General features: G+C 46.2%; 1 protein-coding gene and 1 non-coding gene across 2 annotated transcripts in view; one reads left to right on the forward strand and one right to left on the reverse strand.

Annotated features, from left to right (window-relative positions):
• The window catches only part of LOC126198934 (uncharacterized), a 1,245,788-nt gene that overhangs the window by 609,209 nt on the left and 614,497 nt on the right, over positions 1-22,082 (forward strand). The window lies entirely within an intron of this gene.
• Positions 4,301-4,375, reverse strand: Trnas-aga (transfer RNA serine (anticodon AGA)). Its single transcript has one exon. It is a non-coding gene; the product is annotated as a tRNA-Ser (tRNA).

Here is a 22,082-nt window from a genome sequence, read left to right on the forward strand (position 1 = left end):
TCCCCTGTAGTGAACATAATTGCTTCATAAAGATCGAGGTTTAACATACCGTCGAAATCGGCGACATTATAGACGGAGCACATGATCGAAATTGGAAAGAATCTCTCACATATGACCTGGTTCGTTCGACAACTAACTAAATTGTTTCAAACTTTTTTATTGGCTGAGATCCAGCAACTGTACGGTATTTAGTTACAGGATGTACGTATAGCCACATCGGTGGCTATACATACATCTTGTAATTAACTTATTTGTACCTTAAGACTTCCGAAATATTGTAATTTCAAATCTAATGTGACAAAGACATTTGGTGCCCTTTGGCAAAATGAAACCACTGTAGTTCTTCAACATATCTGTAAACACAACTTCGAAATCCATACATATTATATAAAATGTATGTATGTATTTGTGTGTGTGTGTGTGTGTGTGTGTGTGTGTGTGTGTGTGTGTGTGTGTGAACGCGCGCGCGCGCGCGCGCGCGCACTCCACGTCTCCTCCTAAACTGCTGCACCGACTTCAGCCAAACTCGGTACACATGTCCGTTACTGTCAGGAGAGAGAAGATTAGTGTTTAACGTCCCGTCGACAACGAGGTCATTAGAGACGGAGCACAAGCTCGGATTAGGGTAGGATGAGGAAGGAAATCGGCCATGCCCTTTCAAAGGAACCATCGCGGCATTTGCCTAAAGCGATTTAGGGAAATCACGGAAAATCTGAATGTGGATGGCCGGGCGCGGGTTTGAACCGTCGTCCTCCCGAATGTGAGTCCAGTGCGCTAACCACTGCGCCACCTCGCTCGGTTACTGTCAGGCAACAATCGTGTGTAGGGTAACAACCAACTACCTGTCGTAATTGAACAGATATGACTTTATTAACAATGAGAAATTGCCAAATTATGCATGAATGCCTGATGTCTGAAAGTCTTACTTCTGTGGTATTAAATCTATCAGCAATAAATTTCCCACGCAGTATTCACGGGTGCCGCTAAAGGCAGCTACATAACGTACCACATATAGTTCAGAGGACATGACGTCATATACACTGAGATGCAAGAGAATCTTCCACATTATCATGACATTGAAATTTATTACTCTTTTTCTACTGTTTTATTCGGATCACATAGTACAGACAGTATCCACATGGGCCGCTGAATGTACCTACAAAACTGTATCATTATATAACACAAAACGGGATATATAGCATCATAAACACTGAGATGCGTGAGAAACTGCCGCATTATGACGTATATTGTTATTACTTCTTTGTGTGTGTGTGTGTGTGTGTGTGTGTGTGTGTGTGTGTGTAAGTATGCGTTTGGAACTGATGGAGGCTCAGTGGCGGGGTTATCAGCGCCCTTACACGCATTAAAACAAACGAATGTGGATAAAATCTTTAATATTGTTGCACACAGCGCGGAGGAAATCTATGAAACGAAACGCATTCGTTAGCTTCCACCTCACTCGCGTCGAGCCAAACAATAACACTATGTTACACGGCTGAAGACAACTCAGAAAAGGTGGAAGGTGATACTCCTGAGCTTAAAACAGATGTGAAACTATAGAAGTGCTAAAATAAAGACACAAGGAAATGTAACTGCCTGACCACTTACAAAAGGCATGGGCATGTCAGTCAACCTGTTAACACATTAAAGACATCACCCTAAAATTTTCAGAAACTAGCCGGACACGTCACAAAACCTTAAAACCCGCACCACAGTCGTTTGAACATCACTTAAAATAGAGGGTAGATCTTCCGGAAAATGCAGCGCCCTCTCGTCCGAAAATAAAATACAGTCTAGTAAAATGTGGCTCACTGATCGATACGCCACAAGCACCACACACTATAGGGTCCTCCCATCGGCGTAAGAAGCCGTCCATCTGAGGACTGTGGCCTATGCAAATACGAGTGAGGAGAACCTAACCGGGACTTCATGCCTGAAACGAAGTACGCCATGGCCACGAAGTGGGCTTTCTGAGACACTCGTCTCCCTATCGACGCATCGATGTACCTCAACAGCGAGGCGACAGCATGCAGGGGAATGGCACACTGAAATAACTGAGAATCACGACACACCTCATTGGCTGCGACATCCCCCCTTTCATTCCCCGCAGTACCCACGTGCCCTGGTACCCGGAAAAAACACACCTGCTTCCCCAACCGTTTTGGTTGGAGGAGGACGTCTTGGATATTAAGGGCTACTTTATGTGCTGAGAGAGGGTGAAGGGCACCCAGATCATCGGAACAGACGAGAAATTTAGCATTCGAAGCACTGCTCATCTGTTCCAAGCCGTCAGGATCGTGTATAATATTGCGCCGAAAACAGTAAAGTCTCGAAGCAGTCGAACCTTGAGGACAAGGTCGGGGAAAACAACATAGCATCAAATGGACTTCCCCTGTCTGGACCCATCCGTAAAGATAGCTGTGGTGCTCATTTAAAATGTCAGAAAATACACTCCTGGAAATGGAAAAAAGAACACATTGACACCGGTGTGTCAGACCCACCATACTTGCTCCGGACACTGCGAGAGGGCTGTACAAGCAATGATCACACGCACGGCACAGCGGACACACCAGGAACCGCGGTGTTGGCCGTCGAATGGCTCTAGCTGCGCAGCATTTGTGCACCGCCGCCGTCAGTGTCAGCCAGTTTGCCGTGGCATACGGAGCTCCATCGCAGTCTTTAACACTGGTAGCATGCCGCGACAGCGTGGACGTGAACCGTATGTGCAGTTGACGGACTTTGAGCGAGGGCGTATAGTGGGCATGCGGGAGGCCGGGTGGACGTACCGCCGAATTGCTCAACACGTGGGGCGTGAGGTCTCCACAGTACATCGATGTTGTCGCCAGTGGTCGGCGGAAGGTGCACGTGCCCGTCGACCTGGGACCGGACCGCAGCGACGCACGGATGCACGCCAAGACCGTAGGATCCTACACAGTGCCGTAGGGGACCGCACCGCCACTTCCCAGCAAATTAGGGACACTGTTGCTCCTGGGGTATCGGCGAGGACCATTCGTAACCGTCTCCATGAAGCTGGGCTACGGTCCCGCACACCGTTAGGCCGTCTTCCGCTCACGCCCCAACATCGTGTAGCCCGCCTCCAGTGGTGTCGCGACAGGCGTGAATGGAGGGACGAATGGAGACGTGTCGTCTTGAGCGATGAGAGTCGCTTCTGCCTTGGTGCCAATGATGGTCGTATGCGTGTTTGGCGCCGTGCAGGTGAGCGCCACAATCAGGACTGCATACGACCGAGGCACACAGGGCCAACACCCGGCATCATGGTGTGGGGAGCGATCTCCTACACTGGCCGTACACCACTGGTGATCGTCGAGGGGACACTGAATAGTGCACGGTACATCCAAACCGTCATCGAACCCATCGTTCTACCATTCCTAGACCGGCAAGGGAACTTGCTGTTCCAACAGGACAATGCACGTCCGCATGTATCCCGTGCCACCCAACGTGCTCTAGAAGGTGTAAGTCAACTACCCTGGCCAGCAAGATCTCCGGATCTGTCCCCCATTGAGCATGTTTGGGACTGGATGAAGCGTCGTCTCACGCGGTCTGCACGTCCAGCACGAACGCTGGTCCAACTGAGGCGCCAGGTGGAAATGGCATGGCAAGCCGTTCCACAGGACTACATCCAGCATCTCTACGATCGTCTCCATGGGAGAATAGCAGCCTGCATTGCTGCGAAAGGTGGATATACACTGTACTAGTGCCGACATTGTGCATGCTCTGTTGCCTGTGTCTATGTGCCTGTGGTTCTGTCAGTGTGATAATGTGATATATCTGACCCCAGGAATGTGTCAATAAAGTTTCCCCTTCCTGGGACAATGAATTCACGGTGTTCTTATTTCAATTTCCAGGAGTGTAGTATATTACAAACATATGTAGCAGTAGTCTCCCCACTACTGCAATAAATCTATTATTCCAGAATGAGATTTTCACTCTGCAGCGGAATGTCCGCTGATATGAAACTTCCTGGCAGATTAAAACTGTGTGCCCGACCGCGACTCGAACTCGGGACCTTTGCCTTTCGCGGGCAAGTGCTCTACCAACTGAGCTACCGAAGTACGACACACGCCCGGTCCTCACAGCTTTACTTCTGCCAGTATCTCGTCTCCTACCTTATAAACTTTACAGAAGCTCTCCTGCGAATCTTGCAGAACCAGCACTCCTGAAAGAAAGGATATTGCGGAGACACGGCTTAGCCACAGCATGGGGGATATTTTCAGAATGAGATTTTCACTCTGCAGCGGAGTGTCCGCTCATATGAAACTTCCTGGCAGATTAAAACTGTGTGCCCGACCGAGACTCGAACTCGGGACCTTTGCCTTTCTCGGGCAAGTGCTCTACCAACTGAGCTACCGAAGCACGACACACGCCCGGTCCTCACAGCTTTACTTCTGCCAGTATCTCGTCTCCTACCTTCCAAACTTTACAGAAGCTCTCCTGCGAATCTTGCAGAACTAGTACTCCTGAAAGAAAGGATATTGCGGAGACACGGCTTAGCCACAGCCTGGGGGATGTTTCCAGAATGAGATTTTCACTCTGCAGCGGAGTGTCCGCTGATATGAAACTTCCTGGCAGATTAAAACTGTGTGCCCGACCGAGACTCGAACTCGGGACCTTTGCCTTTCGCTGGCAGAAGATACTGGCAGAAGTAAAGCCGTGAGGACTGGGCGTGAGTCGTGCTTCGGTAGCTCAGTTGGCAGAGCACTTGCCCGCGAAAGGCAAAGGTCCCGAGTTCGTGTCTCGGTCGGGCACACAGTTTTAATGTGCCAGGAAGTTTCAAATCTATTATTACTGTGGGCCTCTGCAGTAACCAGGGTGACAGACTGTTAAAAACCTGGTTTTAGGGTTCTACTAGCTCCACACCAAGTGGCTCCATCACATGCCACACGTGGTTCACAAATCGCCTTGTTGCTCATAGACGGCTGGAGGAAACGAGTTCCAGAGGAGGACGAGAGTATGGTATAGAAGTGAATATTGAGCTGCGAGGAACTTACATGTCTGACGCACCATAAGGAGTTGCTGTCGGATTGTAAGTGGCAGCGCACCGGCCTCAGCACAGAGGCAGGGTATGGCGCTGGCCAGCCTAATCCACTCATGATTGACAGAGTCAAACGTCTTCCCACAAGAAGGTCTCGCCATTCATACACCGATCACCCACAGTCTAGTCGCGGACCTGGGAGAGTCCTGCAAAAATGCAGCAAATGCGGCCTGTCTGCTTCCAGAGACCGGTGGATAAGGAACTTCATGATGTTCAGTGCCTTTCAAGATTCTGGCTTTTACATCTCTCAGGTGTGGCAACCACGACAAGCTGGAGTAAGAAAAGAGGCCCAGAAACCTTACTGAGTCTCTCAGATGTAGAATGGGGACGCTCATATGCAAGGCAGGTACATTAAAAATACGATGGGGACGATTAAAATGAATACACACACATTTATCTGCGGAAAACTGAGAACCCATATTTACAACCCACTCCTACCTCCGCAATGTAAGTTTCAGCTGACGGCTCGCTATTGTAACACTGTACGAAGAACAGAAAACAGCAATATAGTCCACAAATAAGGAACATTGTACAGGACTCCTCACCACAGACGTGATACTGGTTATGTTTCTGGCACATAGGGTAACACTTAAAACGATTCCTTGAGGAACACCATTCTCCTGCTTAAAACTATCTGGCGACACATTACAAACTCGGGACCTGAAAAAGCGCTAGGAGAGGAATAACTGTATGAAGATAGGGATATGGCGATACGCCTTACTGATAGGATCTGGTCAACTGCCTTCTGCTCCTATAATAACGCGGCATCACTAGTCTGTGTCAATGCGTCACGCCACCAACTAATCTTGCTAAAATTAAGAGCTCCTTTAAGCCATACGGACACAGACTCCGACTCATTTATTTTTCCTCGTCCTGAGAATCAACGGCATTGTAGACACATAATAAGATGTACCACTATCTCTGTTATAGACTTCACATATCTGAAATGTCCGATAAGCAATAATTTATCGACTGTCTAGTTTTGGGATAGGTACCACAGCCACAGCAACCTAACCATTATCATGTCGATTAGCGTCTGCGTTAGCAAAAGACTGAAGGGACATGCAAAATCACTTGGGCACCTACTCCAATCTTTTTGCTAATAACAACATTATCAACAGCTTTATATACTGTAAGGCGCTAACCTCTTCTCCTCCTATAATAACGCGGTAGGCAGCCTTAAGTATCACAGATAAGCATATTACACTGTTCTATCGAACATATACATCAAAGTATGTCGCAGCGGAAGTGAGACTCTCAGGGATGCCTAGAGGTGCCTCACACAGAGAGTATCGTAAAATAAATTAGTCAGAGCCTGTGTCCGTATGGATTAAAGAAGCGATTAAAGCTGCTGGTGATGTGACACTTTATTATAGAAATTTAAATAAGCTAGCTATCTTTTTTTAAAAAAATAAAAACCAAAACAGTCCACTAACTGATCTTCCCAAAAGCCGAGAATCGATTCTTTCTGGTGTTGTAGCTGCCAGGGGCACCCTGGGACGCTCTCTGTCTGAGGCTCCTCTGGGCATCTCTGTGAATTTTGCTGCCGCTGCAACATATTTTGATATACTACATTGCCATACAATAGTGTAATATGCTTACCTGCGATGCTTAAGAAAGAACGTTAAAGAAGGAGGCCGTCAGGCAGAGCTCCTAGTATCCGCGTTGTTATAGGAGGAGAAGGCGTCCGTGCCTTACAGTATATAAAGCTATTGATATTATTGCTATTGGGAGGAAGAATCGGGTAGGTGCCTAAGTGATTTTGCATGGCCCTTCAGTCTTTTGCGGATGCGTACTGAATTTCACGGTTTCGAACGCAGACGCTAATGGACTGGTAATGGTTGGGTTACTGTGGCTGTAGTACGTGGACCTAAAGTAGAGACTGTAACAGGGCTGGAGGCTTTTAAGAGTCGAGAAATTATTGCTTATCGGACATTTCAGATATGAGAAGTCTATAACAGAGATAGAGGTACATCTTACTATGTGTCTACAATGCCGTTGGTTCTCAGAACGAGGACCCACAGTAAAATAAATGAGTCAAAGTCTGTGTCCGTATGGCTTAAAGGAGCTCTTAATTGTACAAGATTAAAGTTGTTGGTCTGCCTTACTGATATCAAAGAATATGCCATTACTGTGATGTTTACGTGGGTCCAGTTCTCGACAGTGGACTGAAATCTCTGGAATCCATACTCAGAGAGGCTAAGGAATTGCCTGGTCTCGTACAATCAAACTAGACGATGGTTATCCATTCGGTGCAGGGACTTTTCTACACAGATCCTTAAGACTACCCTCTGGTAACTACTGAAGCATGGGTTGTCCATTCCTGGTTTGAGGAGAGGTATCAGATTTGCCTCTCTCCATGACTTGGGAAAGATGCCGGTCTGCCATATAACATTAAAACATTCGAGGAGGACTTCCAGTGACACTGCTGACAAATCTCGAAGCATGCAGTTCCAGATTTGGTCGTAACAGGTTGCAGTATCACGAGTCTCACAGAGTACCGATTCCAGTTCCCACATGGAAAAAGGGCAATTTTAAGACTCAAATCTGTGGTATCTGAAGTCCAACTAGCCCCTCTCTACAGACGCACACTAGTGTGAAAAGCAAGATCCTGATTGGCACCATCCCTATCCCCTGCAAAATGCTCTGCCATCGTCCGAGCAATGTCTCTGGGCATTGTTTGGAGACAACGCTGTTTGACCACTGCTGCTATTGGTAAACGATTTTGTTTACTGGAAATCGTCCTGACGGCTTCCAATACTTTTGTAGATCAAGAGGAACAGTTGATGGAGTCCAGGTACGCTTGTCATGGCCATTTCTTGCTCTCCTTAATTACACGTAGAGCCCTGGCTCCCACGACTTGAAATGCTATGACATTCTCTGCACTTGGGTGGTCGTAAACCGTCGAAGCACCACACACCTGATCTGGATTTCTGAGGGTCATTCACCGGTCCATCAAGGTAGAAGTTGAATTCTATACTACTGGCCATTAAAACTGCTACACCAAGAAGATATGCAGATGATAAACGGGTATTCATTGGACAAATATATTATACTAGAACTGACACGTGATTACATCTTCACTCAATTTGGGTGCATAGATCCTGAGAAATCAGTACCCACAACAACCACCTCTGGCCGTTATAACGGCCTTGATACGCCTGGGCATTGAGTCAAACAGAGCTTGGATGGCGTGTACAGGTACAGCTGCCCATGCAGCTTCAACAACATACCACAGTTCATCGAGAGTAGTGACTGGCGCATTGTGACGAGCCAGTTGCTCGGCCACCATTGACCAGACGCTTTCAATTGGTGTGAGATATAGAGAATGTGCTGGACAGGGCAGCAGTCGAAATGTAGGGTTTCGCAGGTACCGAATGAAGGGTGGAACCACGGGTCGTAACACATCTGAAATGTAACGTCCACTGTTCAAAGTGCCGTCAATGCGAACAAGAGGTGACCGAGACGTGTAACCAATGGCACCCCATACCATCACGCCGGGTGATACGCCAGTATGGCGATGACGCATGCACGATTCCAATGTGCGTTCATCGCAATGTCGCCAAACACGTATGCGACCATCATGATGCTGTAAACAGAACCTGGATTCATTCGAAAAAATGTTTTGCCATTCGTGCACCAAAGGTTCGTTGTTGAGTACACCATCGCAGGCGCTCCTGTCTGTGATGCAGTGTCAAGGGTAATCGCAGCCGTGGTCTCCGAGCTGATAGTCCATGCTACTGCAAATGTCATCGAACTGTTCGTGCAGATGGTTGTTGTCTTGCAAACGTCACCATCTGTTGACTCAGGGATCGAGACGTGGCTGCACGATCCGTTACAGCCATGCGGATAAGATGCCTGTCATCTCGACTCCTAGTGACACGAGGCCGTTGGGATCCAACACAGCGTTCCGTGTTACCCTCCTGAACCCACCGATTACATGTTCTGCTAACAGTCATTGGGCCTCGACCAACGCGAGCAGCAAAGTCGCGATACGATAAACCGCAATCGCGATAGGCTACAATCCGACCTTTATCAAAGCCGGAAACGTGATGGTACACATTTCTCTTCCTTAGACGAGGCATCACAACAACCTTTCACCAGGCAACCCCGGTCAACTGCTGTTTGTGTATGAGAAATCGGTTGGAAACTTTCCTCATGTCAGCACGTTATAGATGTCGCCGCCGGCGTCACCCTTGTGTGAATGAACTGAAAAGCGAAGCATTTGCATATCACAGCATCTTCTTCCTGTCGGTTAAATTTCGCGTCTGTAGCACGTCATCTTCGTGGTGTAGCAATTTTATTGGCCAGTCTCGCGGTCTCGTTGGTCTCGCGGTTAAGGCGCTCAGTCCGGAACCGTGCGACTGCTACGGTCGCAGGTTCGAATCCTGCCTTGGGCATGGATGTGTGTGATGTCCTTAGGTTAGTTAGGTTTAAGTAGTTCTAAGATCTAGGGGACTGATGACCACAGATGTTAAGTCCCATAGTGCTCATAGCCATTTGAACAATTTTTTTGGCATCTCTTCAGAAACTGCTCCACCAGTAGGCAGATGCAGAGTGAGAAGTGGTCACTGGAATGAAGGTCGTCAGTGACATCCCATTGAACAGAGTCTACAGAGTCTACTGCAGGGCAGAAGGAGAGGTCCATGGCTGAGAGTGTCCCAGTAGCAGCACAGAACTGAGGGGGGTGGGGGGGGGGGTTGGTACTTGTATTGAGAATGCACAGCTCGTAGAAAGGCTCTCTAGAACCCGACCAAGAGAGCAAGTAGAAGTCGAGCCTCACAGTCATGAAGGTTGTTCCATAAGATATGTGAGAGCCTCAGAGTCTGCTGCATCTTCCGGAGGCAGGTAACGTGGGCAAAGAGTTATACTCTAACACACAAACATTTCAATGGCAATTGCTTTCAGGTCAATAGCCAGCGAGAGAGCAGAGGAGTGATGCACATTATTTACAAATATAGAACACTTTCCTTGGCTCTGCCCCTGTCAGGTCATCCTTTCGGTATAGACTATAGCCCCGTAGCTCCGTGGCGTCAGTGTCTTTAAAATGTGTTTCTTGTAGACACAGGCGCAGGAGGCGTTCCTGTTCTAGCAGTTTTAGTTCCACCATATTTGTCCTGAACCCATTAACGTTCCGTTGTAATATGGGAGCCATCTTTCACGGAGGTTACTCATTCAACGTGTCTTTCCGCTGGGGAAGGCGCAGGTAATCTGTGGGAGCTCAGTCTGGAGGCGAGATGTTTCCCCAGTCAGACATCAGGGTCCATTAGCTCGATAGATGAGTCAAGAGAGGTGTCAGATAGGCTGACATCAACATTTTCGGACTGTTTACTTAGTAGTGGCAGGACTGGGCGGTGAAGCAGACTGATCCATTGGAGGGGCAGGGAGCTCCGCTACCTTAGCGACTATGGCTTTGATGTTCGGGAAGGAAGTGTAGGCTTTGAAGTAACTGCGATAGCACAAGACCACTGGCAAGTACTACTGCTGACACTAGTAACCTCCGTTTGTGTAGCAGCATCGATCTTCTGAACTGGCTGTTTGAGAACAGATACAAAGAAGATAGCACACTTTAGGGACTACGTGGCCTTATAGGTCTTTTTGGGCTCACCATGCAACGTACAATTAGTTGTTTTAGTCTCCTGTATCTCCCTCTCTTCAAGGAATACACTACAGTTCCTACTCCAGGCGGGGAGCATTTTACAGATTTTGAAGGAGATGATCAACCAACACCTTCATAGGCGCCCTTACCACATTTACCACAATTGGCTTCTCCCTTATTGGAGATGTGCCCAAAGCTCTGGCATGTAAGACAGTGCATTGGGTTAGGAACATAAAGCCGAACACAGGCGAAGGAAAACAGCCTTAACATGCTCTGAAGTCATTATTAATAAGTCTGATTTCACTAGATCGCTATCCACAGTTTTCATTACGTTTTACACATCAACGATGCCTTTCTGGGAGCACTCAGTTGACAATTCATCTTGGGGAATGTCAACCAGATCTCTACAAGTCACAATACTTTTGCTATAGTTCAAAGCTTTGTGCAGTTCACTTTCTATTGCATACTCATTAAGGCATTCAGCTTTCTGGATGGTCTTACTCGTTTGAAATTTGGTGTTTCTACCAACAGCGTTCCATTGGTCAATTGCTTGATAAATTATAAATTTCCCGCGATTCCATCTAAACCATTCTGTATATAAAAAGGGGAATCTATCTCAGAAATCCCCTCTTTCCGTTTATCTATAAGAAACACATTCTGGCATCAGCATGTGTTCTGTTACGCGATACTGAAAGACTGTATGATATTCCCAAGTCTGGAGGACTGGCTTCACCAGCTCTGAGCTGCGGCAGATTTCCCACAGGTTGCCCGCTAACTGTTTTTCCACCTCGACAGCCATGCATTTCATCAGTGGGCAGGACACGTTGAGATTGACGACATTTTTATTGAGGTTTTTACGAGCATCGCGATCCGGGCAGTCAAGCCAAGATCCCCATTCCCTGTGACAGCAACGTTCCACCGCCGCGCCGCACTGTGGTCGCCAAAGGATACCGAGAGCTTACAGTGACAGAGAACTTGCGTCGCTTACCAGTCCCCAGCACAGGTATCCCGGGGTTGCCAAGCTCATACCCAGCAAACGAATGCCGATCTCCTGAGGGCTATTCCTCCTTTGCTTCTAACTCTATTCACAAGGTATTTCGCTGACGGGATCCACATGTGCCGCTGAATGCACCTACACAAACATATCATGGTACGACAAACAGTTCAAGAGACGTGACGTCATAAACACTGAGACACGTGAAAAAATGCCGCATCATGGACGCAGTCTTAACACATTTATTGTTTACTGCTAAGACACTCCTACAGTCGAGTCAACTTAAGAAAATGCCTGACACGTGGTAGCACTTTTGACAGCTTTCAACTGCAAAGCGCAAGCAGCTGTAGCTGAAACCAATAGCCGTCCATAGAGCTATTCAGAGCGGCTATCATAGAGACGTTTACAAAATCTCATTGTAGACACGCTAAACAGCTGAAACTCCCCAGGAAAATTTTTGCTAATTTGATTACTGTACTTATACATTTGTACATTATGCGTATTTCTTTGTGCGGATATTTCATAATCTTAGACGCTTTTTCACGAATACTTGGAAATTATTTTTTTTCTGTGCTTCACTGCAAACACAGTTAATTCTTTGTTTCCTTTTGTGACAGAAAAGTGGCAAAATGAATACGCGGACAATGCCGTGTTTCTCAATTAGTACTAGTATAAATGCATGAAACATATCCAATAACGCAATTAATGCTAATGTTTCTTCATTAGTGTTAGATTAATGCTTACCAATAGACGTCACGCCGGCCGGTGTGGCCGAGCGGTTCTAGGCGCTTAAGTCTGGAACGGCGCGACCGCTACGGTCGTAGGTTCGAATCCTGCCTCTGGCATGGATGTGTGTGATGGCCTTAGGTTAGTTATGTTTAAGTAGTTCTAAGTTCTAGGGGACTGATGACCTCGGATGTTAAGTCCCACAGTGCTCAGAGCCATTTGAACCAATAGACGACACATTCCATTACGTAAAAATCTTAATCCACCTGATGATCATGACATGATGACAGAAACGCGTAGTACACGGCAAATACCCTACTTGCAAGAGACCCGACTCTTTAATTTCTTATCGATCCCCTGTCATTGGAATCTGTCGCAGCTGTTAGGTAAATAGGTGAATCTGAAATTTAATGAGAAGCAGCCGAATACATTTAGCCATCGGGGAAGGGGTCAGGTACCATACTTACATATACTGGATAAACAATAAGGAAGAGTAATTCATCCATGAAGCAGGCCATAAAACCGTCTAACCAATTTATGAGTACTGTTGTGTCTGTGAAGCTGTCTGCAAGTTCTTTATTGGAAGAAGTAAGGAAATTTAAGAAAAAAAAAAGAACTAACGCTTCTTCAGGCGTTTTTTTAATCACCACAACAGCGTCACAAAAGTGATCAGAAATCTTCTGACACATCGTGAACAGATTTGCTCTCAATATATCAACAACAGTATTTCTGTTACGAGACACCAAATGAAATGGTACCTCCAACAGGAATCAGTGATCGCAATGGAAGAAAGAATTTATATAGTGTGCGAGGTGTACCAGAAATGTATCTCTTTTATCGCGTGACGTGCCTGATTCAAGGGGCTGAAGAATATTTAAACATCATGTCCAGTCACCACTAAAATCTTAGTATGGCTTCTGGAGGGCAGATATAGGTGTGCACTAACAATTTTTCAGCAATGGAAGTCTGTAAGTCTGCCATGAGTTTACTTGTATACAACATCACATTCATTACAGACTTTCTGGCTAGCCTAGAAGGCTTTCAGAGACGCCGTACAACAAAGGCAAATAAAAGACAACCTTTATATGCAATAAATTCAGGAAATAACTTTTCCCATAAAACCGCTGGCAAATGAGGAATAGGCAATTAAAAATTTCGTGGGGTTCCTCATCAGTAAATGTTTAGCGACTGATATAACAGCGCTTTTTCTACCTCATTTTTATTATTTTTTAATTGATAACAAATTATTTGAACTGATTCAAGGCATTGCTATGTTGGTCACTGTTTTTATGGAGAATTTTGAGGAATGCACACTCGATTCAGCAGTTTTAAAACCAACAGTACTTTGGTTATTCGTTGATGATAATTTTAAAGTTTGACCTCATAGTATAGATGGAGAAAGAAGGTTATCTTCTGTTTCTAGGTGTCTTAGTGGGACTTAAGAGCTGTGGTACAATTGGACATGCAATATTTAGAAAACCCACTCACACAGACCTATTGTTACAGGCTACTAGTTACCACCGTCCGGCACTAACCCTTACGAAGACTTTAATTCATCGAGTTCATACCATCTGAGATGTCGATAACAGGCAAGCGGAACTGGAAGACTTCCAAACTGTGTTCATGGAAAACGGATATTCATCTCAGCAGAACTATGCAGACAAGTAAGCGGGAGAAGAGGGCATACGTTGAGGCCATCAAGATGACAGCCTACCTGCCATTTATCTGAAACATTTCCACGAAAATAAGGAGAGTATTAAGAAAACATGAGGGCACAGTGATATTTTGTACCACATATAAACTATCGGCACTTCTCGGATGGATCACACACGGCTTAAAGCTGCTCGAAGCAGGTGTTTGTAACATTCCGTGCCAGTGTGGTAAATCATACATAGATGAATTGATGGGTATTGTTCAGGAGTGAATCGTTGAACACAAGCTGCTTATTTACCTTCTTAAAGCCAGAAAATCAGCTATCGTAGAATACAGTGAATCGAAAATTTTGGCCTATGCTTCAAACATTTGGAACTTCATTATTAATGAATCTGTGGAAATACGACTCTATGAGGCCCTCATCAGTTGCTACGATAGTTTGTATTGAAACTGCATGGAATACTGCTGTGACCACAGTAATCACGTGCTGTTTTGCACGCAGAATGTTACTCTCAGTTCATCAAAGTGGCTATTGCCAGCATTGGAGAACAATATCTACTGGTCCGTTAACAGGTTTCCCGTACACAATAGTGAAATTCTTTGAAAGTGAGACAATGGTCAAAGCCTTCTTTTCAGTTTTCTATACCTTCTTCACGCAGAATGGCTATAGAAGCAAAAGCTATTATTGTTCGTCCCACACCAATCACGCTGTACAAAACGACTGCATCAAGCCCCTTGTTCAAATCAGCAGCAGCCATGACAAGCAACACTTTGGATAATTGTTCTTTAAGAAAGTGGGTTTAGTAAGCGCCTGCTGAAGCTTGCGGAATACGTGTCGACATTCGGGGGACCAGTACCACTTCACATGCTTGCACAAAAACTGATGTAAAGGTTCTGAAATGGCTGAAACGTGCGTAATAGAATTCCTTTAATAGTTGAATTGACCCAGAACACACTTGAACTTCTCTATGTTAGTCAGAGGCTCTAACGTTTGAAAAGTCTCGGTGAGTTTCGCTGTGGGAATTACACCATCGACGCTGAATATGTGTACCAAGTACTGTATTTGCCTAACGAAGAAAACACACTTGTCTTGTTACATTTACCTCGTTCTAGAGACTGCCACAATGATACAAAATTACATGAAACACGACTCGTGTCTTTTCATGACGGTGGTACCATCAAGATAATTGGCGGTGTCCGGAACATCTCGAGTTAACTGTTCGAGATGTCAACTGACAACTGGAACGCGAGAGACATTAAACTGCAACCTTTCATATAGAGAAAAGCCAGTCTGAGTATCAATCACAAAACGTTTTTCGAATGTTCAAATCAAATGGCTCCGAGCACTATGGGACTTAACTTCTAAGGTCATCAGTCCCCTAGAACTCAGAACTACTTAAACCTAACTAACCTAAGGGCATCACACACATCCATGCCCGAGGCAGGATTCGAACCTGCGACCGCAGCGGTCGCGCAGTTCCAGACTGTAGCGCCTAGAACCGCTCAGCCACCCCGGCCGGCTCGAATGTTCATCCAAGGCTAGTAGAGGATCGGTTTTGGGAAAAATTGTACCTCTATCCTACTTAGCATAATATCCTCCATTTTGCTGATAAGATGTGTGTCTACGATAATTTGTAAATTAAGAGTAGCTCTAAAGTCATCACAGATACCCAGAGAAACATATGGTTTGACGACGAGCACTATAGTTGTAGCGTATCAGCTATTTAGATCAGTTCAGTGACATCTTTCTGCTGTAATCGCTGCAGTTCCAACTAAAGCTTAACTCTTTTAGCAAAAGCACGTTAACAGATTCTAAAATCTTGGATACCACTGTAGACTTCACAATGACATGCGCTTCATAATCCCGGATGATTTTAATGTTGCCATTAAATATCCTCGCGTACTCCCTTAATAAATCCAGAATGCGAGTGAGGGCTACCATAGCCAGCACTTGATTGGCTGATCCGTGCGCCGCAAGACCCAACTCAGAGAACATATCGAAAACAAGTATATTATTACCTTTCTGCTTCTTGACTACAATGAATCTTGTTTCGTCTGTGGCAAGGCGGATCTACCTTGAAAATTTTCGTGAAATTAGCACTCCAATGTGCGTGCAGAATTCGGATCTGCATCGGTGAGACGTGTGCCACTCACCTTAAATCTACGTGAATTACACATTCCGGCTTGTGAACTTTCTTATAACAATAATTAAACCTGACGTTGCGAAGATAGTTACCACGTTTGTGAAAACTGACGCACCACAGACATGAATGCAACGTAGTGTGAACTTGTTTCCGTGCTGTGGCCTGCGAATGGTCGGAGGAGTCCGTCGTGCCTTGTTTACTGGGACAGCGCGAGAGCTCTCGCCCCGGCCGTTGTTTACTAGGCTGATAGGCGGCAGATGGATCGCGTGACACTGCGAATGACGTCATAGTTTGCTCAAACCCACTTAAAGGTGGTCTACTTTAACAAATCATTCTTCATACACTATTCGAGGGAATGTATTAAATCATCTCCCACACTTTGGAATCAGTATATTATGATTACCTACAGTTATCATTAAGATAATGAAATTATCAATCACGCGAAAATCCCAGCGAGTGAGCTATCCACTCCTATTAATTTCGCCAGATTTTCGTAATACAGCTGCAAAATTTATGCCTTGCAGCAACTACAAGCATTTGCAGTTTGTAATAATCTGTCAACTGTACGTTTAGGGTTTAGCTCCTTTAGAGGCGAAAAACAATTCCACCAGCATAGTCAAGGGGGAAGACTTTCTGCTGGCTGTCACATGTGACTCTGAGAGCAACAAAGTGCTGTTCCAAACCCGCACTGTAGTTTATGTAGTTTAGCCGCGGCTATAACTTCTTGACGAAACTCGGTAACGGAGGCTGCGGCAAACTCATTGGTTATTCTGGGTCAGTATCTGGGTTGAGCAGTTTCGTCAATACAAGTGCCTGGACAAGTCATTAAATTGAGACATCCAGTATTGGAGTTGCCATGCTGAAATGTAAAAGCTTGACTATTAGACCAGCTTTCATAAATTGATGGACACGCCAAAATTACATTGCACTAGGTGGCCACGTAGGGACTGGTTACCAATAATCTTCGTCGCCTTATTTGCTGTGCGCAGTGTCACTATATTGCACCGGAAGCTTCAGTCTCATGTTTCAAGTTGGCTATGTAACTACTGAGTGACAGAACTGGATGAAAGTCAGCTCATTTATTACAAATGCAGTAGATACAGTTCAATCGCTTTTGAAAAGTACCGATGCTAGACAGACAAGTCCACTCATTATCACTTAAACACAAACTTCTAAACAAGATAGTATACAAGTTGCTGAGTGAAAATATGTGTAACGGGCCCTGGTTTGCAGGGAAACAGACACTCGTAGACTACTGTTGAGCTCCTAGTGACAAATGCGAACAACGTTAAGCACTTCTAAAACAACTCACTGCCATTGTTTGACCGCGTAGACTCCTGAATACTTGATGAGGAGAGATATCCAGTCAAGTTTCTGTTCAGTGAACGAGACTGTCGTTGTGAAGTAGGGCGGCCACATCGGCGCCATCTTGTCGGTTGGGGCCATGCATAATCCTGACTGGAAATTAAGTTGTGGATTATCTTGTTGATGTCTGCCGAGCAGGCAACACGCCGTACGTGGCTGTATTGTGGAACGTAGCAGTGCCCATTGGATATACACTCCTGGAAATTGAAATAAGAACACCGTGAATTCATTGTCCCAGGAAGGGGAAACTTTATTGACACATTCCCGGGGTCAGATACATCACATGATCACACTGACAGAACCACAGGCACATAGACACAGGCAACAGAGCATGCACAATGTCGGCACTAGTACAGTGTATATCCACCTTTCGCAGCAATGCAGGCTGCTATTCTCCCATGGACACGATCGTAGAGATGCTGGATGTAGTCCTGTGGAACGGCTTGCATGCCATTTCCACCTGGCGCCTCAGTTGGACCAGCGTTCGTGCTGGACGTGCAGACCGCGTGAGACGACGCTTCATCCAGTCCCAAACATGCTCAATGGGGGACAGATCCGGAGATCTTGCTGGCCAGGGTAGTTGCCTTACACCTTCTAGAGCACGTTGGGTGGCACGGGATACATGCGGACGTGCATTGTCCTGTTGGAACAGCAAGTTCCCTTGCCGGTCTAGGAATGGTAGAACGATGGGTTCGATGACGGTTTGGATGTACCGTGCACTATTCAGTGTCCCCTCGACGATCACCAGTGGTGTACGGCCAGTGTAGGAGATCGCTCCCCACACCATGATGCCGGGTGTTGGCCCTGTGTGCCTCGGTCGTATGCAGTCCTGATTGTGGCGCTCACCTGCACGGCGCCAAACACGCATACGACCATCATTGGCACCAAGGCAGAAGCGACTCTCATCGCTCAAGACGACACGTCTCCATTCGTCCCTCCATTCACGCTTGTCGCGACACCACTGGAGGCGGGCTGCACGATGTTGGGGCGTGAGCGGAAGACGGCCTAACGGTGTGCGGGACCGTAGCCCAGCTTCATGGAGACGGTTGCGAATGGTCCTCGCCGATACCCCAGGAGCAACAGTGTCCCTAATTTGCTGGGAAGTGGCGGTGCGGTCCCCTACGGCACTGCGTAGGATCCTACGGTCTTGGCGTGCATCCGTGCGTCGCTGCGGTCCGGTCCCAGGTCGACGGGCACGTGCACCTTCCGCCGACCACTGGCGACAACATCGATGTACTGTGGAGACCTCACGCCCCACGTGTTGAGCAATTCGGCGATACGTCCACCCGGCCTCCCGCATGCCCACTATACGCCCTCGCTCAAAGTCCGTCAACTGCACATACGGTTCACGTCCACGCTGTCGCGGCATGCTACCAGTGTTAAAGACTGCGATGGAGCTCCGTATGCCACGGCAAACTGGCTGACACTGACGGCGGCGGTGCACAAATGCTGCGCAGCTAGCGCCATTCGACGGCCAACACCGCGGTTCCTGGTGTGTCCGCTGTGCCGTGCGTGTGATCATTGCTTGTACAGCCCTCTCGCAGTGTCCGGAGCAAGTATGGTGGGTCTGACACACCGGTGTCAATGTGTTCTTTTTTCCATTTCCAGGAGTGTAGCAATTACCATCATAGAAAATGTTGGCATTCTATGTAGCCGCGCGTCTTTCTGCGATTTTACCGTGTGAAGACGATCGATTTGGGCGAGCTTCAACCATGGAGGACAATAGCAGCAGCCCACAGACTTGTGGCAGAAGCGCATGTGCGGCGTCAACGATGCTGGTTGAGAACCCGCCAAGCCATTCAGACATGCTACACAGGATTTCCATAAACTGCCAAGAGTAACAAGTGACATGGTTCCCTGTATAAACCTCCGTCTCTATCATTCTGGGCCTATGATCCACCATCACAGACATTATTGTTCACTCGACGTTAGTTTCATTATTAATCTTATGCTAAAGGACGGTGGTCCAGATTTAAACTCCTCCCGGACAGGCCAGGGAGGCCCAAAGATACCGACCGGCCGCCGTGTCATCCTCAGCCCACAGGAGTCACTGGATGCGGATATGGATGGTTCAAATGGCTCTGAGCACTATGGGACTCAACATCTTAGGTCATAAGTCCCCTAGAACTTAGAACTACTTAAACCTAACTAACCTAAGGACATCACACACACCCATGCCCGAGGCAGGATTCGAACCTGCGACCGTAGCAGTCCCGCGGTTCCGGACTGCAGCGCCAGAACCGCTAGACCACCGCGGCCGGCTGCGGATATGGAGTGGCATGTCAGTTTCCGAGACCGGAGCCGATACTTCTCAGTCAAGTAACTCTTCAGTTTGTATCACAAGGGCTGAGAGCACCCCGCTTGCCAACAGCGCTCGGCAGACCGGATGGTCACCCATCCAAGAGCTAGCCCAGCCCGACAGTGCTTAAATACAGATTTAGGCTCTCCATAATTTTCCTAAACCGTTTAAGGCATATGCCATGATGGTTACCTTCAAAGCGCAGTGCAACTTCCTTGCCCATCGTTTCCTAATATGAGCTGATAGTCTCCAATGACCACGTCATCCACGGACATCTATCTTACACCCTTCCCTAATCTTTCATTCTTCTACACGTGTATACAGAGACGTACGCGCATTTTTTTGTGCAGCGTTTACTAACTTTTTGTTTCATCAGTGTTTTCTCATGGATATAAACCTTGGTGAGACTAGTACTTCTGTGCATATAACGAAAAAAGTTACTTTAATACTGATGCCGTTCTTCAGTGGGTAGAACTTCATCCTCAGACGCATTTTTAAGCCACAACACATGTGAATACATAATTATTTTTCCTGTTTGGCTTCTTTATCACATATCCTATTTATTCAGAATTTGACTTCAGTCTGCGTATCATTCCCGATTAAAATCGCGCAGTTCAGTATCATCGGTGACTCTTAACGTTCTGAAATGTTGTGATGAGGTACAAACATTTATGGTGCAAAAGTTCCTTAATGACTGCAGTGTCAATGAAGCCGCCTGCAGGACAAAAGAGAGCCGTCACAAGGATAAGCCGATCGAGCACCGTATCCGATAGTCAATATCATCAGTCCATACGACGCTCTAAATTTCGGAGGCCACATATGTGGAACAGAATTCTTCTACAAAAGGCAGAGCTATTGTTGTTTCCTTAAACGGCGAATAATTACAAAAAATATGGTTTGGAGTTTGTTGCTTATCTGTTAAAGAAGTTTTCCAAGAACAGAACAGAGTAATGAATTGTTTTGTAATTTCATGTCGATCCGTTTCGAGTGAAAATGTTTTTCAACAATCTGTAGCCGGCCGCGTTTGTCGAGCGGTTCTAATCGGTTCAGTCCGGAACCACGCGACTTCTACGGTCGCAGGTTCGAATCCTGCCTCGGGCATGGATGTGTGTGATGTCCTTCGGTTAGTTACGTTTAAGTAGTTCTAAGCTCTAGGGGACTGATGACCTCAGATGATAAGTCCCATAGTGCTCAGAGCCATTTGAACCATTTGTGTGAACCGGGAATCTGAAAACAGACAGTTTCAGAATAATATGTAACAGTACTGTTTTCAAATTTGTCAGTTTTATCCCAGAACTATGCCTATTATTTACATTAATTCGACACTTAGTACTGTCTGGCTTTTTTAAACTTCGAACCTGCATTACTGGTTTCCATATGCAGAGCGAAGAAATATTACAGTATTCTTAGTACTGGATAAGGCAATGTTCGTATGCATTACAGTGTTACTACACGAGATGTTAAAAAAGTAAGTGAAGATTAGGGTTTAATATACCGTCGACGGTGAGGTCGTTAGAGGTACGCCACAAGGTCGGATTGTGGAAGGAAGCAGATCTCAGTGGAGTAGATCCTACAGTAACTAGCACGTTCCCATGAGCTTGAGTAATCCGCTGTCATCTACGGGCACGCCTCTCTAAAATTGCTGAAGCCAGTAAACTATATTTCCTACAGGTACCACATCCATCATGTTCACTGTGGAAGTAGGGGCTAGAGGAGCGCAGAGTACCGACCACAGATTCATTATTTATTTAAATGCTTTGACCGCAAATACACAGTGATTTGCTGGCGATTACTCCATGTTGATTGAAATGCTTTGAGCTGACGAACAAGTAATTCATTTCACCGCAATACTGTTGCACCACGTCGCCAGCACGTTCAATTAAAAATCGCCTCCCGCAGTCTTTTTACACGTCCGATATTTATGGAGGATGCAACGTGATCAGAATACGGTGCTCTGTAATCAGTAGCTCGCCCTGCAAATACGTGCAGGGATTAAACATAGTTACAGAGAATTAACTAATTGTTGTCGGCCATCAATGCAGACAGGACTGTACCTTTCCTCACTCCGTTAAACTGAAATATTATTACGTTTTGGAAGTAAGAGAAGCAGGTGGATGACTATAGAAAGACGGACTCATATAATAAAAAGTATCTTCATTTCTCAGGACTGATGTTCTCATCTCTTTTAGATATAAAGTGATTTTTTCAGGAATTCCATAAACATGTTTTGACATGCTGATTATTTTATT

This window comes from Schistocerca nitens, chromosome 8 (genome assembly GCF_023898315.1).
Source record: "Schistocerca nitens isolate TAMUIC-IGC-003100 chromosome 8, iqSchNite1.1, whole genome shotgun sequence".
NCBI lineage: Eukaryota > Metazoa > Arthropoda > Insecta > Orthoptera > Acrididae > Schistocerca > Schistocerca nitens.